This window comes from Triticum aestivum, chromosome 2B, assembly GCF_018294505.1.
Source record: "Triticum aestivum cultivar Chinese Spring chromosome 2B, IWGSC CS RefSeq v2.1, whole genome shotgun sequence".
Taxonomy (NCBI): Eukaryota; Viridiplantae; Streptophyta; class Magnoliopsida; order Poales; family Poaceae; genus Triticum; species Triticum aestivum.
This window is the reverse complement of record NC_057798.1, coordinates 664,097,575-664,113,618: the sequence shown is the minus strand read 5'-3', so window position 1 is coordinate 664,113,618 and position 16,044 is coordinate 664,097,575. Positions and strand designations below refer to the sequence as shown.

The 16,044-nt window shown below is 42.0% G+C and overlaps 1 pseudogene; it reads left to right on the top strand.

The window, feature by feature from the left end:
- Positions 1–227: 227 nt before the first annotated feature.
- On the top strand, positions 228–15,490 carry LOC123046577 (uncharacterized; annotated as a pseudogene).
- The last annotated feature ends 554 nt before the right edge of the window (positions 15,491–16,044 follow it).

The following is a 16,044-nucleotide window of genomic DNA, read 5'->3' as shown; positions in this document are numbered from 1 at the left end:
GAAAAGACTGTCCACGACCACCAAACCCACAGAGAGAGAGAGAGAGCGCACGTTGGTCATTTTTACTGTAACCGCTCCGGCACTGCCCACCGCGGCTGCCACCCACCCTCCCTCCTCCTTTACCTGCCCCGCGGAAAGGGGCCCGAATCCCGAGGCACCACCCTCCCCTCTCCCTCCCCCGCAAGCAAAAGATTTCTGGGCAGCACGCTGCACCGATCGTCTGATCAGCTCCTGCTTTGCTTTTTCCTCCGCCAGCTTTGCTACACAACACAACAGAGCCACCCCTCCCCTCCCCTCTCCCCTTCTCCCATTCGTCGCTCCTTCTGCTTCTTTGCTTTATATCCACGCAGCCACCACCGCGCCTTGACCGTCTCGAAGCCTCCCTTCCTCCTCCACCGGACGGCCAAGAACAGCACAAACCAACCCCCTTCCTCCACCTCCTCCGGACGGCCAAGACCACCGCAAACCAACCCCCTTCCTCCACCTCCTCCTCCTCCGGACGGCCAAGACCACCGCAAACCAACCCCCTTTCCTCGTCGTGAATGCCGCCTGCTCGCTCGGGTGTTCGAGCGTGACGGAGCGGCCAGGGCGGCGCGAGACGGGAGCGCGGCGGCGACATGGGGGAGATGGAGTTGGAGGACGTGGTGCTCTCCTGGTCGGCCCAGGAGATCGCCGACGACGACCTCTACAGGGACAAGGTACACCCACCCGCTCCATCCATCCATCCATCCTTCCGTCCCGACGATGACTCGATCTCTCCGGCCGGGCGCGCGGTTTCGCAAGCCTGGCCCTTTTCTCTCTCTCTCTCTCTTCCGAATCTGCGCGCACGTCGTACGGACCCCGGTCCGGCCATGCGTGCTTGTGCATCCGCGCTCTACCAGCCTTTTCCGGTGATTTGTATTTTTTTGGAGCCCAATCCAGATGTGCGCTAGGGTTTTGAGGGGGGTTCTGTCCATTCGCGCAAAAAAGACTTGTTTTTTCCCGCAAAAAAAAATACACCAGTAGACAGTAGTACTAGATGTTATTCGTGATTCTTTTTTAGATAACTTTCGTGATTCTTCTTTGTTTTTCTGAGTGGACTTTTGTGATTCTTCTTATGTTGTTAGTAAAAAAATTGAGCAAGATGTTAGTAATTGATTGAGCGGAGTTGTTTTTTGAGGGAAAGAGAGATCGAATCCTGGCCCATCACACCCATTGCTCTTGAACTATTCTTTTCGGAGGCCCAACACGCTCGCTTCCTGGCCCGTCTAAACGAAGTCCATGGACGCTATGCTCAGGCGCGGTCCTCTTCCCTCAAAAAAAAAAAAACCCCTCAGGCGCCGCCGGGAGGAGGAGGGCGGTGCCAGGCTGCCAGGGAGGTCGTCTGCCGTCGAGGAGGGAGGCCGGGGGCAAGGAGTCCATGTTCTAGTCGTCCATGAGGGAGGCCGCCGCGCTCCCGTCCCGTGCCCTGTTCCCCCTTCTTGAATCAGGGGCGTAAGGCCGGCCGGCGAGAGGCAGTGGCATGGTCGGTGGTTAGGGGAACCGATGCGTCGGCAAGCGGCCGCGCCTGTGCGGCTGCTGATTTAGCCGGCGCCGGCCGAATTTCTCGGACTGTGGCTGTAGATTTGGCGGGGGCGGGCAGGCAAGTAACGACGAGCAGAGCAGCTGCAGGCAAAACTTAGCAGAGGAGTCATGTATCCCTATGAGAGAGATACATGTCGCCATGTTGTACAATTTGATGGCAGAAATTATGAAATTGTTTTGCTATGAAAGTATTATATGTCTGCGGTTTAGTATGGGTAACCTCCTTCCTTGTGACATGAACAGCTTATAAGCCCTGTTTTGATCCTGCTTCTTCTTGCCCAGTAGATGAAATTGACCACATAGCTCTTCTCTTAGCATCAGTTACCTGCCATTTGTGTGCTTAAAGAACTGCTGGTGAATCTTTTGCTTCCTATAATCATGTTTCATTTATCACCTCTTGTGTTCAGGTTGACATTTCACTGCAACTTCAAGTCTTTCTTTTTTTCAAGCTTGAGCCTTTTTATTGCCGAATGAATCTGTGTGTATGTATGGACCCTGGACGGTGAAGCGTATGCATGCATATGGGCGTTAGGCTTCTGGTTGTGCTTAAATCCGGTGATTTTTTTATTGATCACATTTAGCGTGCTGTTGTTCGCTGCTTTTTATGTGCAATCTTAGTTGGGTCAGTTCCGTGCTCCAATTAAAGGATGGTGCTCTCTCTCTCTCTCTCTCTCTCTCTCTGTTTGTGATCCGTATGCTAGGGTTTAGAGGGGTTTTCTGACCACGTATCATGGCTGTGCAAGTGGCATGTGCTGAGTGTCATTTCTGGACTGCCTGATGGCACCAAATATAATTGTTGCGCTCTTGGTGACACATGGTATTTCAGGAAATTACATGTTGCTCATGGTGTCATATGTGCTGATACATGTTGTATCCTAAATTCCTAATGAGTAGGTGTAAAGTCATATATGTATCCTGATGAGAGAGATACATGTCGTCATGCTGTACAATCTGGTGGCAGAAACTATAAATTGTTTTGCTATGAAAATTATGATATGAGCAGCTTAAGTCCTGTATTGAACCTTGCTTGTTCATGCAGTAAATGATATTGACCAGATAGCTATTTTGTTAGCATTAATTACATGCCATTTGTGTGCTCAAGGAACTGTTGGAGAATCTTTTTGCTACCTATAACCATATTTCATCTATGTCTTCTTTTGTGTTTAGGTTGAGACTATTCCCTGCAACTTCAAGTCACTTGATCACTATCTCACGTCTTATCGCGTGCCTCTGATTGAAGAAACAAGGTCAGATCTGTGCTCATGCCTTGAACTCATCAGTGAAGCACCCTCGTCGAAAATACTGTCCATGGAGGCAGCAGGAAAACCAGGATCATACTTTATGGATGTGGACTTTTGGGGCAATGATGCTGGTTTTTCTACCGGGGCTCATTCTGCGAGGAATGGTGACATATTTATTTTGTCGAGCATAAAACCTGAAGCTGCAGAAGACTTAAACCGCTATGGTGTGACACATTGCTTGGCAATGATCACTGAGGTTTCTATGGATGATGAATACCATAAGGGCTTTAGAGTCAAAGTTGCAAAGAATATTGGTTCGGAAGGAGAAGACTTGAACAAACTCAAACATGCAATATTTCTCAATAATATCACAACCAGCATACGGATATGGAAAGCACTTACCTTTGATACGCACATGAATGACAATTTCACAGTAATCAAGTCGCTCCTAGCCCCAACAAATCTGGTAATATGACATGAATACTTCTCGTGTTTTGATTTTACTTGCTATTTTCATCACCATTATAAATTGGTATCGGGCCTAACTTTTTATGCTCCTCTTTGTTGGCTCTGTTGCAGGGTGAAGATGTTTGCCGTATCTGTGTTAATCAGGATGGGGGCGGTTTAGCTTCTTTCACAGAGCAGCTACTGTCGGTTAAGCTTAATCGATCGCAAGTGGATGCTATTGAATCTGTCATCTCAGCTGTACGATGTGGGCATGTGAACCTCATGAAGCTTATATGGGGGCCACCAGGTACTGGGAAGACCAAGACGATTAGCACTTTACTGTTGGTTTTGGCGAGTTTGAAATGCAGAACTCTTACTTGTGCTCCCACAAATGTTGCTGTTGTTGGAGTTTGCACCCGTTTCCTTCAAACCTTGAAGGATTTGAATGAGCACATTGACAACATTTGTCTACCTTCATCTCTTGGAGACATCTTGCTATTTGGAAGCAGGTCTAACATGGACATCACGGAGGATCTTCAGGAAGTTTTCTTGGACTTCCGTGTCGATGAACTTGTGGAGTGCTTTTCATCGTTGTCTGGATGGAACTACAGAATAGCTTCAATGATATCCTTTTTTGAAGACTGTGCTTCACGCTATGATATGCTTCTCGAGGATGATGGCAAAATTGATCCAGTGTGCTTTCTGGACTTCATAAAGAAACAATTTGATGCAACAGCAATAGCTCTGAAAAGATGCATAATTAATTTGTGGGTTCACCTTCCTGGAAGCTGCTTTTCTCGTGATAGTGTCATAAATATATCCTCATTGCTTAATATGCTGGAAAAAATTGGCACCCTTCTGCGCGAGGTAGACTGGACTGATGAGGGTTTGAAAAGGGGCCTTGGTTGTCTGTTAACTGAAAACTCTGTTTGTGCACAGCCTGTATCTTCTTTTGAGAAGGAACTGGAAGAAGCAAGGTCTTCATGCCTTAAATTGCTTAAAGATCTGCTACACTCGCTTAATTTACCCACTGGAGTAGGCAAAGACTGGGTCCAGAGCTACTGCATACGTAATGCTACACTTCTTTTCTGTACCACCTCTAGCTCTTATCGGTTACATCACATGGAGATTGCGCCCCTCGATGTATTAATTGTTGATGAGGCTGCTCAAGTGCGGGAGTGTGAATTGGTGATCCCACTACGTCTGCATTGGTTAAAACATGTTGTTTTGGTAGGAGATGACTGTCAGCTGAGTGCAATGGTTAAAAGCAAAGTAAGGTTTTGCCTCACCCTCTTTATAATGTCTTGTTTCATTTATTAGTTATTGGAGCATTTATCAACAAGATAAACTTCTGATACTGAAATACTATTTTTTTCTTCTTGAAATAAATGTAACGGTCCCATCTTTCTTTCATGTTCCATTGTTATTGATCTGATTTTGGTGATCCTAATTCTTACCTTTCATTGTTTATCTCTAGGTATGCAAAGAAGCTGGATTTGAGACAAGTCTATTTGAGAGATTGGTTATGCTCAAATTTGATAAACATTTGCTGAATATACAGTATCGCATGAATCCTTGTATCAGCTTATTTCCAAATGCTCAATTTTATGAGAGGAAGATTTTAGATGGCTCCAATGTCCTGTCTCCTAGTTATAATAAGGATTACACATGCCTCCCTTTTGGCAGCTACACGTTTATAAATGTCACTGATGGAAGGGAGGACAAAGAGGGCACAGGAAACAGTCGCAGAAACATGGTTGAAGTTGCTGTTATTTTGCACCTAATCCATACCATCTTTAAATGTATGTCCAAGCTCAGCTCTGTCCTTTCTTTAACCTTAATGTTATCCTGTCTAGTTTTTTTATAAAGCTACTTGGCTAATATAACATGGAATCTTTGGAAGCTTACATCGTCTTCCATTCTTGTACTGCATACTGCATAAAAATCATTGGTAGAAAGGTGTTTGCTACAACAGTATATGTTCGAGAGTCCAGTTTCTATGTGCATCTTGTGATATGATAATTCGCTAATTGCATCAATCCGGCTTTATGAAATTTCAATTCTACTGCCCTGTTTGGTAGACAATGTTATATTTTTATTTAGAAAAAGGAGAGCAGTAAGTAGATGCCATGAAAGTTGAAATATTATGCTCTAGTAGAGTTGTTGGCCAATGCATGGACCCACTTTAGTAATTTCTATTATCTTCAAACTTTGTAGTAGAAAAGCAATGATATGTCAATGATTTGGTGCTAGTGTGATACAGAATCAACTTAAATTTGCTGAAGAAAATTCTTTCAGTAGCCTTGTGCAAAAATTGATCCCTAAGGATCAGTAAGCATATTATTTAGTATGTTTTTTCTGCAGCTTGGAAAAACAGAAACCAAGGGCTCAGCATCGGCGTGGTCTCTCCATATAAAGCTCAAGTTGATGCAATTAAAAGTCGACTTGGTGAAAAATATGATACATGTGATGGCTTTCATGTGCGGGTGAAATCCACCGATGGTTTCCAAGGAGAAGAGGATGATATAATAATACTATCAACTGTTAGATCCAATGGGAGAGGAGTTGTTGGATTTCTTGCTGATAACCGAAGAACAAATGTTGCTCTTACTAGAGCAAGGTGCGCATCAATTGTTTTATTGCTGTTCAAAGTACGTCAGACTGATGATACACATTATCTGATGTATGCTTTATTGATGCAGGCACTGTCTTTGGATTGTTGGGAATGCTCATACGCTGTATAAAAGTGGGACCGAATGGACAGACCTTGTTGCTGATGCAGAGAGACGTAAATGTGTTTTCAGTGCCACTAATGACGCAACCATCTGTAAGTTAGTTCTGCAAGTAAAGCAAGAGCTTGATGAACTTGATGATCTTCTTAACGCTGATTCAGCGGTTTTCAGCAATACCAGATGGAAGGTAAGTACCATGGTTTCAGCCAGATTGACTTTTAACATACTTTCATGTTTTCTAATATGTCGCTGCACTTAATTACACAGAATGCAGACCACATTTATGTATATATCTTATGAGACTCATGCTTTTATCAGGGAGATAGAGTTTACTGAATATACACTTCCTTTTCATAGTGTGATTTTGTTTGTGTTCACGAATAGATTTGTCTTTTACTTTTTGGAATCATGTATGTGGTTCGCTTGTCTCTGCTAGTCTGTTTCCTCTGTAATTGGATTGTGAGAGGTTTGTGTAATTAAGATATTCAGGACATGTGGTATTTTGTACCATGCTATGCCAATTATGTGTTTTTTTTCTAGTTTTCAGGACATATCTTGTGAACCTCCTAGTTTTCTTGAAAAACACACTGTTCTTTCAGTTTTCTCTTATACACTTCTTCTCATGTTCCGTTTTTGGTATTCATATATTCAACAGGTCATTCTTAGCGACGAGTTTAGAAAGTCCTTCACCAAACTAAAATCACAACAGCTCAGGAAGGAAGTACTCCAAAAGCTTATCAGACTTGGAGATGGTTGGAGGACAACAGTTAAGAACCTTGATATACCTGGTGTTTCTCATCTTGCAAAGGTATACAAGGTCCGGAACCTGTATCTTGTTTGGAGTACTGATGTGGAGAAAACCGAAGGACGGTGTTTTCAGATAATAAGGGTTTGGGACCTACTGTCACAGCAAAATGTTGCAAGAACTGTTCAACGTCTTGAGAATCTGTTTTCCATGTACACGGATGATTACCTGGATCGTTGCAGGAGAGTGCAGACACAGGGGTATGTGTTTCTTTTATCGTTAATGGGCTATACTCCAGTTCCGTGGATTTTTATACCTCTGATACTTAGAGAGATGAACTGTTTGTGAATAGTCAGCCAAGAAACAAACTGCATGTAGACATTCTTCTAACACTTGCTTACCTTTTTGGCTGTGTATATTGGGTGTCAACACCATTGCCTGTTGTTGTCAATCTTGTTGTACTCCTCAGTGCCTTCTTGTCATGGATCTGAGAGGCAAAGGATCATGTGAAGATGAGTGTGTGTTTTAGGATCGTAGGACAAAGGATGCAACAGGCTCCTGTCCATATTTAATATGCAAAATATATAATGACCTAAACCTCTGGGAAGAAAAGTTGTCTAGCTTGCCATCCACATGTCAATTTCCTTCCCATTCCTCACCTGCGTGCGCATGATACTGATCGTTGTCCTTAGGTTGTACTGACATTTACATGACATCAGTACTATTGGTTACGAGATGCCATTTTTTGATGAATGTTGAGTTGTTGACAATGCAGCTTCACACATAAAACAAGAAAACCATTTTTAAACATAATTTTTAATACTAACACCTATGCAACATTTTGTATAAATCATCAATATTTTCATGCCACACACATACTGTTTGCAGCATAAAATCCTTTATACTCATATTACTACAAAAATACGATTGTGTTTCTCTGCATGAAAATATAATCTAGTTGTAGTCCTTTGAATGTGTTGTTACTTTTACCGACCTAGTGCCTTGACTGAAACTAAATTCAAGATATAAATGAGGTCACTTATCTTCTGTCCATGCTAGTGTTCCTTGGAAGAAAAAAAAAACAGTTGTGGAAGTAATGCGTGGTTCTGTACAGTTGCCCTTCCAGCGAGAATTTATTTTTAGACAAACTTATTTTGAACCCCCAAGTACATGAATAACGGGGACATGGGATCAATGCATGTATGTAGGTGCACACTTATATCCTGTGCACGAAGATCCACTTAACCTCAACAAGCCATCATGCACGAAGGTCCACTTCTGTGCAGTTTTTATATACGTTAGTGGATTCAACACTGCTTAATGCTATAGATCATCATCATATTTCTAATTTCCCTTTTTTTAATTGCCTATATGCATATGGCTTATGCTTCATGGTGTTTGATTGGTTTTCTTAATTATTTTTATGATCTAATCCCACAGTTATGTAAAAAAATAGGTCTTGTGGCTAATTAAGTTCCCTGAAAAGAATCTAAGTGTCATGGGTCTCTCTGGTTCCTTGGATTTTTTTATGCTGATGATACTTAGAGAGATGAACTGTTTGTGAGTAGTCATGCCTACAAATTAACTGTCTGTAGACATTCTTCTAATTTTTGCCCTCCTTTGTTGTGTATAACAGGAAACTTGAGGTTCCTATGGTTTGGCATATTGAGCATGATATTATCCGCTATAACAAGGATTGCAAAGTTGTTGCTCATGAAGAGCATGATGTCGTGGATACATCATATGCCATGGAGAATTCAAAAGTTAGTGAAAGCTTCTTGCTGATGAAATTCTACTCTTTATCATCTGGTGTAGCAAAGCATTTGCTGACAGCTACTGATGGGTCTGAAATCGACATCCCCTTTGAACTGACTGATGAAGAGCGGATTATAATCCAATTCCCACTCACTAGTTTTATACTGGGGAGGTCAGGCACCGGAAAAACCACTGTATTGACAATGAAGCTGGTTCAAAAAGAGCAACAGTCACTGATTGCATCCCAAGGTCTACATTTGGATGGAGATGATTTATCAGGGCTGGATCACAAAAATATTATGCCACTGAAGGACGCAGGAGAAAATTTTGTGAAACAAGTGTTTATCACTGTAAGCCCAAAGTTGTGTTCAGCCATAAAAAACCACATTTCTGGACTTAAAAGGTAAGCCTGTTGAACTAGAGCCATACTTAGAAGTTTGTACATGTTCACATCAATTTTTTTTTGCGAGTACAAGTTCACACCATTTTGGAAATGATTTTCATACAACTATTTAAAGTGGACAGAAATGTGTGCACGAGTTGGCTCTTTTTCCCCCCACTGTACTCCATTCTGCTGCATTTCTAACCTCATTTTCTTTAGCCCTTTGTCACACCCTTTTGAAGGGTCAATCTTTTATCCATATGAGGTGCATTTTCTCTTCAAAGTATTATTATTGAAATTATATAAAAAACTGCATATATTGGAACTACCCAGTGGCTTTTTATAAAAGAGAAAGACAAATCATGAGGACCACTTTGCAGGCCAGGCCCTGAATGCGGATGGGCTTGGCGTGCCCTCAGCCACTCACATGACTAGCTAACCAAGGCACGCTCGGTGCTCTGTTTTGAAATTAGTATATATACATTGCAAGCTGGTCCAATGATTTCTTTGAAAGATATTCGCTTTCCTTCTTTTATGATTTGTACCAACATTAATCCTTTTAATACCAATTTACTTCAACCCTTTGTAGATTTGGCACCGGTGATGTCTCTGACCAGTCTAGCATTCTTCACATGCATGACATCATGGATGACCTGGAAGAGTTTACAGAAATTCCTGACAATTTTTGTGATCTACCTCATGAACACTATCCTCTTACTATAACATATCGTAAGTTTTTGATGATGCTTGATGGAACATGCCGGACATCATTTTTCGATGCGTTTTATGGTGAAATGAAGACAAGCTTTGAGAGAGGCCACTCAAGATCGCGTGCGGTGCAAACTTTTATTGAATTGAAGGAAGTTACCTATGAAAAATTTGCTACTTTCTACTGGCCTCGTTTTAATGCAGACCTAACAAAGAAATTTGCTGCATCCACTGTCTTCACTGAAATAATTTCTCATATAAAGGGTGCATATCAAACAAGCAGGCCTTATGTTGGCAAACTGGGAAGAGAGGATTATGTGATGCTTTCAGATAAAAGATTTTCATCTTTGAACAATGAGAAGAGAGATAGAATTTATGATATATTCCTTGAATATGAGAGTATGAAATGTACTGCCAAGGAGTTTGATTTGTCAGATTTCGTCAATAGTCTTCACAGCAGTCTTGTATCTGAGGGCTACCATGGCGATATGGTGGATTTTGTTTACATAGATGAGGTACAGGATCTCACCATGACACAAATAGCACTTCTTAAGTATGTCTGTATGAACATCAAGGAAGGCTTCCTTTTTGCTGGTGATACTGCACAGACTATAGCAAGGGGTATCGATTTCAGGTTTGAAGATATCCGTTCACTGTTTTATACTGCATTCCTCGCAGAAACTGAAGCATCTAATCAAGGACTTAAACATGGGAAAAAAGTCCATCTCTCTGATATGTTCCAACTGTCTCAGAATTTCCGCACACATTGTGGCATCCTCCGTATGGCACAAAGTATCATGAGCCTTCTGTACTTCTTTTTCCCGTCAAGTGTTGACAAGCTCAATCCAGAGACTGGACTTGTATATGGAGAAGCTCCTGTGCTGCTGGAGTCTGATAACGATGAAAATGCAATTATGACTATTTTTGGAGAAAGCAAAACTAACATGGTAACCTGCATGGGTTTGGTGCTGAGCAAGTCATATTAGTTCGTGATGATGCTGCCAAAAAACAAATTATTGATCTTGTTGGTAAACAAGCTCTTGTTTTGACTATTGTTGAATGTAAGGGCCTTGAGTTTCAGGTATGGGTCTATAAATTCAGTTTTATCTGTGTTCATTTCTCAAAATATTTTAATTGCTAAACACATTGTTTCAAAATGTATACTTACTTCAGAGATATTTGTGTAGGATGTGCTGTTGTACAACTTTTTTGGTTCGTCGCCTTTAAGAAACAAATGGAGAGTTCTCTATGGCTACATGAAAGATAAAAATATTATAGCACACTCTGAGGAGATCTCTCATCCTGGTTTCGACAGAAGCAAGCATTATCTTCTCTGTTCAGAGCTGAAGCAACTATATGTTGCACTTACACGCACTAGGCAAAGACTCTGGATATGTGAAAATACAGAGAATTACTGTCGACCAATGTTTGACTACTGGAAGAAGTTGTGCCTTGTAGAAGTTAGATTATTAGATTCTTCCCTCATTCAGGCAATGCAGACAGGGAGCAGCAGTGATGATTGGAGGATACGGGGAACCAAGGTTGGTGATCTTTACTTGTTTAGTCTGGAAAGCCAATTTTAATTTACCATGTTGCGTATTGAGTGGGTTTTTTTTGTCTCACAAATTCTTTGTTAGGCGGGTCATGGCATGTATCTGCTTACAGTTTTACCATTGTTGTTCCATGTTACAAGTTCTCTCTCTTTTTATAGTTATTCAATGAGGGGCAATTCGAGATGGCTACTATGTGCTTCGAAAAGGCCGGTGATGCACACAGAGAGAAGTTGGCAAGAGCTGCTGGACTTGTAGCGACTGCTAACCGTGTCATCTCAACAAATTTGGAGTTGGGCAAGGCTTCATTGCAAACAGCATCAGAGATATACGAGTCCATAGGCATGTATGAGAAAGCTGCTACTTGCTATATCAAATTAGGTGACTACAAAAAAGCAGGTCTGCCAACTCTCCATAATTTCCAAGCTGTATGCGTACTTTGAGATTTCATCATTCCATAATATTTTACGTTCTCAAAGAGCTGCTGTATAAGTTAATGCCATCAATTTCAAAAAGATTTTTTTTAATGATATCCCTACATAAATTGGACATGCTATTTTTTAGCTTTCATATGGATAATTTTTCCTCTCACTCCAGAAATCTCTGTCTGACTAAACATTGTGTTCCCTGCATTGCCATAGGTATGGTCTATATGGAAAAATGTGGTACTTCTAAACTTGAGGATGCTGGTGATTGTTTTGCTATGGCTGAATGCTGGTCGGAGGCAGCTGAAGTGTTCTTGAAAGCTAAATGTTACACAAAGTGTTTCTCCATGTGCTCGAAAGGGAAAAATTTGTTCAATCTGGGCTTGCAGTTTCTGCAACAGTTAGAAGAGGAACATTCGTTTGAGAATTCAAAATCCTTGGAGGTTTCTGCAATTAGAACAAACTATCTGGATAATTGTGCTCAACATTATTTTGAGCGTGGTGACATAAAACAGATGTTGCCTTTTGTTAAAGCTTTCAGCTCTATGGATCATGCACGGGCATTCCTAAATTCTAGGAATCTTGTTGATGAACTGTGGAGTTTAGAGATGGAGATGGGTAATTTCCTAGAAGCTGCAGGAATAGCAAAGCATAATGGAGATGTCTTGCTGGAGATAGACATGCTCGAGAAGGCAGGCTTGTTTGAGGATGCGACACGGCTTCTCCTCCTCCATATCATTGTGGATTCCTTGTGGTCCTCTAATAGCAGAGGGTGGCCTCCCAAAAGATATGCAGAGAAGGAACAATTGCTTTCAAGAGCCAAAGAGATGGCAGAAAAGGTATCTGAGTGCTTCTACTGCTTTGTTTGCGTGGAAGCTGATGCACTGTCAGATGTGAATAAGTCTCTTCCCAGTTTAAATTGCACGTTGGTTGAGGGCAGAAAATGTGCAAACTTGTTAGTTGAACTTGTTGCTTCCCGTTCGATTGTTGATGTTCATCTTCAGTCTCGAGCCTCTGGATACAATATAGAATTAGGGCCAGGATCTGAAGATGAAAATAGTTGTAGTAATATGCTTGCATCTAACCAGATGTCACCGCAAACTCTGTTTTATGTCTGGAATCACTGGAAGTCGATCATAATCAAAGTACTATCTCATCTTCGCCACACCGATGGTCCTGAATTAAATGATTATGCAGTTATGTATGAAGATCTTTGTGCCAAGTACTTTGGATTGAGAAAGGATGGTGAAGTTGACAGATTTGTGGTGCTTAACGCGAATGCAAGTTGGCTTTCTACTGCTGGCAGAAATTCTTTGCAGCAAGATGGCAACAGATGTTTCTTGGGTGCCCTACAGTGTCATTCATGTGCTCAGTGTTTCTGGATGAATGAGCTGTCTTCTGTTGGTTTCAGTGTACTTAAGAAGTTGGAGTCCATTGTTCAAATTTCTCCAAAGCCATCATCTTCTTATACCCTGGTGAGAACTATCCTTATCATAAATGAGATAGCAAAGTTTTTGGAAGAACCACAGTTCAGTATGCCAAAAAACACAAAGTTAAGAAGCTTTTTTGTTCTCTGCGAGCGTCGTTTCTTTGAGTTAGTTTTTCTTGTGTGGAGAGATGGGACAACAAGGAGCCTCTTGCATCTACTTGACTCACCAGCTGCATATGGATTGATTGCTGATTCTCTTAGTGCAAATCTACGCCCAGCAAATAAAAATTTGACTCATGGGCATCTTGGGAGAACAACCATGCTCCTGCTTCACGCAGCACAATTGGACGAAGAGCTACTTTCAAGACTACTGCAGTACCTGGACAATAATTCTGAGTGGGCAGAATTTTTTCGATATTTCAAGAGATTTCTTGACAGCGGTGGTGATAGATCCTCCTTGATCTTGAACTTTAAGCTTGCTTTTGACTTTACCTTCAATGTAAAGTGGAAGGATGAACTAGACTACATATCCCCAATATGCTATGTGGGTCTTATGGAATGCCTTGGTTTTATGGCTTCATCATACTTGATACAGAATGATTTTATATGCTGCACGAAATCTCTGTTGGTCAATATGCTGGAGTGCCGTACCAGCAAGGTTTACATTGACACCTGCCTGGTATCTAAATCGAGCCCAGATTCAGATCTTGATCGTTTGGCATACTCATCAGGCCGTTTCATATATCAGACAATTATGACTATCTTGACGACCAAGCATATGCTCCAGGAATGGGTACATAAGACTTCAAGTCCTTCTAGTACTTCATATAAACCAGTCCTCCTGAGACTAGTTGTTACACTTTATCCTCTGATCCTTACTCTTTCTCTGGGGAATTGCTACGAGGTCACACATAACCTTCTGAGGAATGAAGTGTTTAAGGATTTACCTGTGGAGTTCTCTCAGAAGATTGTACATGCTTTGCAAATGAAGTCCCGCACACCAAGCAACTTCACAAGAGTGCTTGCTGATGCACTCGCCGCAATCGGAGATAATATGGTAGTTATTGGTTCACCCAAGGGCCCAGTAATCTGTCGAAACTTAAATGCTTATATGATTAGCAAAGAGGATTTGCATGATGTTCCAAAGATAATGGCTCTTCTGTGTTCTGAAGAACCAAGTTCTGTACAAGAGACTCAGTTGCCCGAAAAATCTGATGGTGATAAGTCTGGCAATGTTATTTCTGGAAACATTCCTAAGGCTGTACAAGATAATGAGATGGAGCATAGGGATGAGTTAGATACCGTTGAGATGCTCTTTGATAAGCTTGAGATTCTAAAAGCTGACAAGGAAGGAGGCCTGGTGAGTTTCATATATGTTATAATGCTTGCTTTGTTATCATCCAGTTTATCCCACTGTTCCCAGCTGCCAAGTTATTCTAAACAAGCTAACTTGTGCAGAAAGATCCAAGGCGTGTTATTGAATACCTTATAAGTGCCCTTCCATGGCTGGAAAGTGGCCTTCTAGCAGTGATTGATAAACGATTGCTGGAAGACGTCAGGCGCATCTGCAGTGAGTTTGAAAATGGTTCTCAACGGTAAGCAAATGTTAATTTAGGGCCAACTCTAAATTTCTTAATGGCAGTACAGATTCTGCATTGAAAATCATAGGGGTATAGAGTGACATCTTTCTGCATGATATGTACCTTCAAGTTTAATGTAGAGTGGTTATTGCCAATGTCTTGTGAAAATTTACCACTTGCGTGTGGAAATTGGTTGTCATCACAGGGCGCAGAGAAAAGCGTGTCTTGCCGTGGAGAAGCTGTGGAAGGGTGAGAACAAACTGCCGATGATCTTCCGCATGGTTGAAGACCAAATGCGAGAGAAAAGCATGAATGACAGGAGCAACGATGCTGCAGCGGCTGCTGTCCAGCCTCACACTGACGCTGGCGGGTGCTCAGATGACGATGAACCTGACATGGGAGAAGCCGCGGCCTCGACTTCCAAAAAGAAGGGGCAGAAGCAGAAGAGCAAGAAGAAATCCAAGAAGTCCAAGGGCCGGGGCAAGAAGTGAGCTGCTGTAGCTGTGGCCCGTAGGTGCTGCAGTTTCTCTGTTGCGAAACATGTATTATCCCATCACCGTAGAAGGTAGAACCTGTTTTGCTTGGATGTGCTGGTGGTGGCTTATGTTGTTGCCTTGCATATCCTTACTGCTGCTGCTGCTACTAGCTGAGCCTGTTTGCTGACACTAGTTTTGGCTTAACTGTCGTCAAGGTCGACAATGAAAAGATGAGACTAGGTAGATGTTTTTCTGGTTCTCCCTTGGACAAAGGAAATGTGTTGCTTTGCATCTGATCAGGGATCGGACGACTGGAAGATTGCTAGTACCTCTCAGCTTTGGCTGGTTGTTCCATCTGAACCACAGCTGAGACGCTGGCTGTGAGGGACTGAGGGTATTCTTCCAACTTGTGATTTTGCCCACTTATTATTGGAACAACTATCCTATATTTTACCTTCGTCTGTCAATAGCCTATTCTGCCTGTACCCACGAATTGTTACCTTTTTCTGCCTCTGGGATAGCTCTGAGTTATCATCACCTACTATAGGCTCTTTCTTTTCTTTTCTTTTCTTTTCAAGAAGAGAGCGACAATCGAAACTGCGTTGCTGAAACAAAATTGAAATTGCTGAAACCATGGACAACTTAAATTGACCAGCAAAGCCACTAGGTTAGGACTTAGGATATGAACTGACATCCGACCGATTTGCAACACGAACAGCCATCATCTAGGAACAGCCAAGACAAAACTGGAGGGGCTCTAAACAGTGTGTAGCAATGCAATGGTAAACGTTCGGCGACGCAGAGTGATTATTGGGTGAAGATACTTGGTTTGACCCTGAATAATTTACCAAACGGCTACTTTTCTGGCCCTGAACAATTTACCAATTTTTTTTCTTGAGAATCAACAACAATTTACTACAAGCCATGGTCTCCACTCCCAAACCCTATTCGGTGCTTTAAGCGCCGGTTACATTGCAAATTGCAAACCGGCGCACACCCCCTCCTCCACAT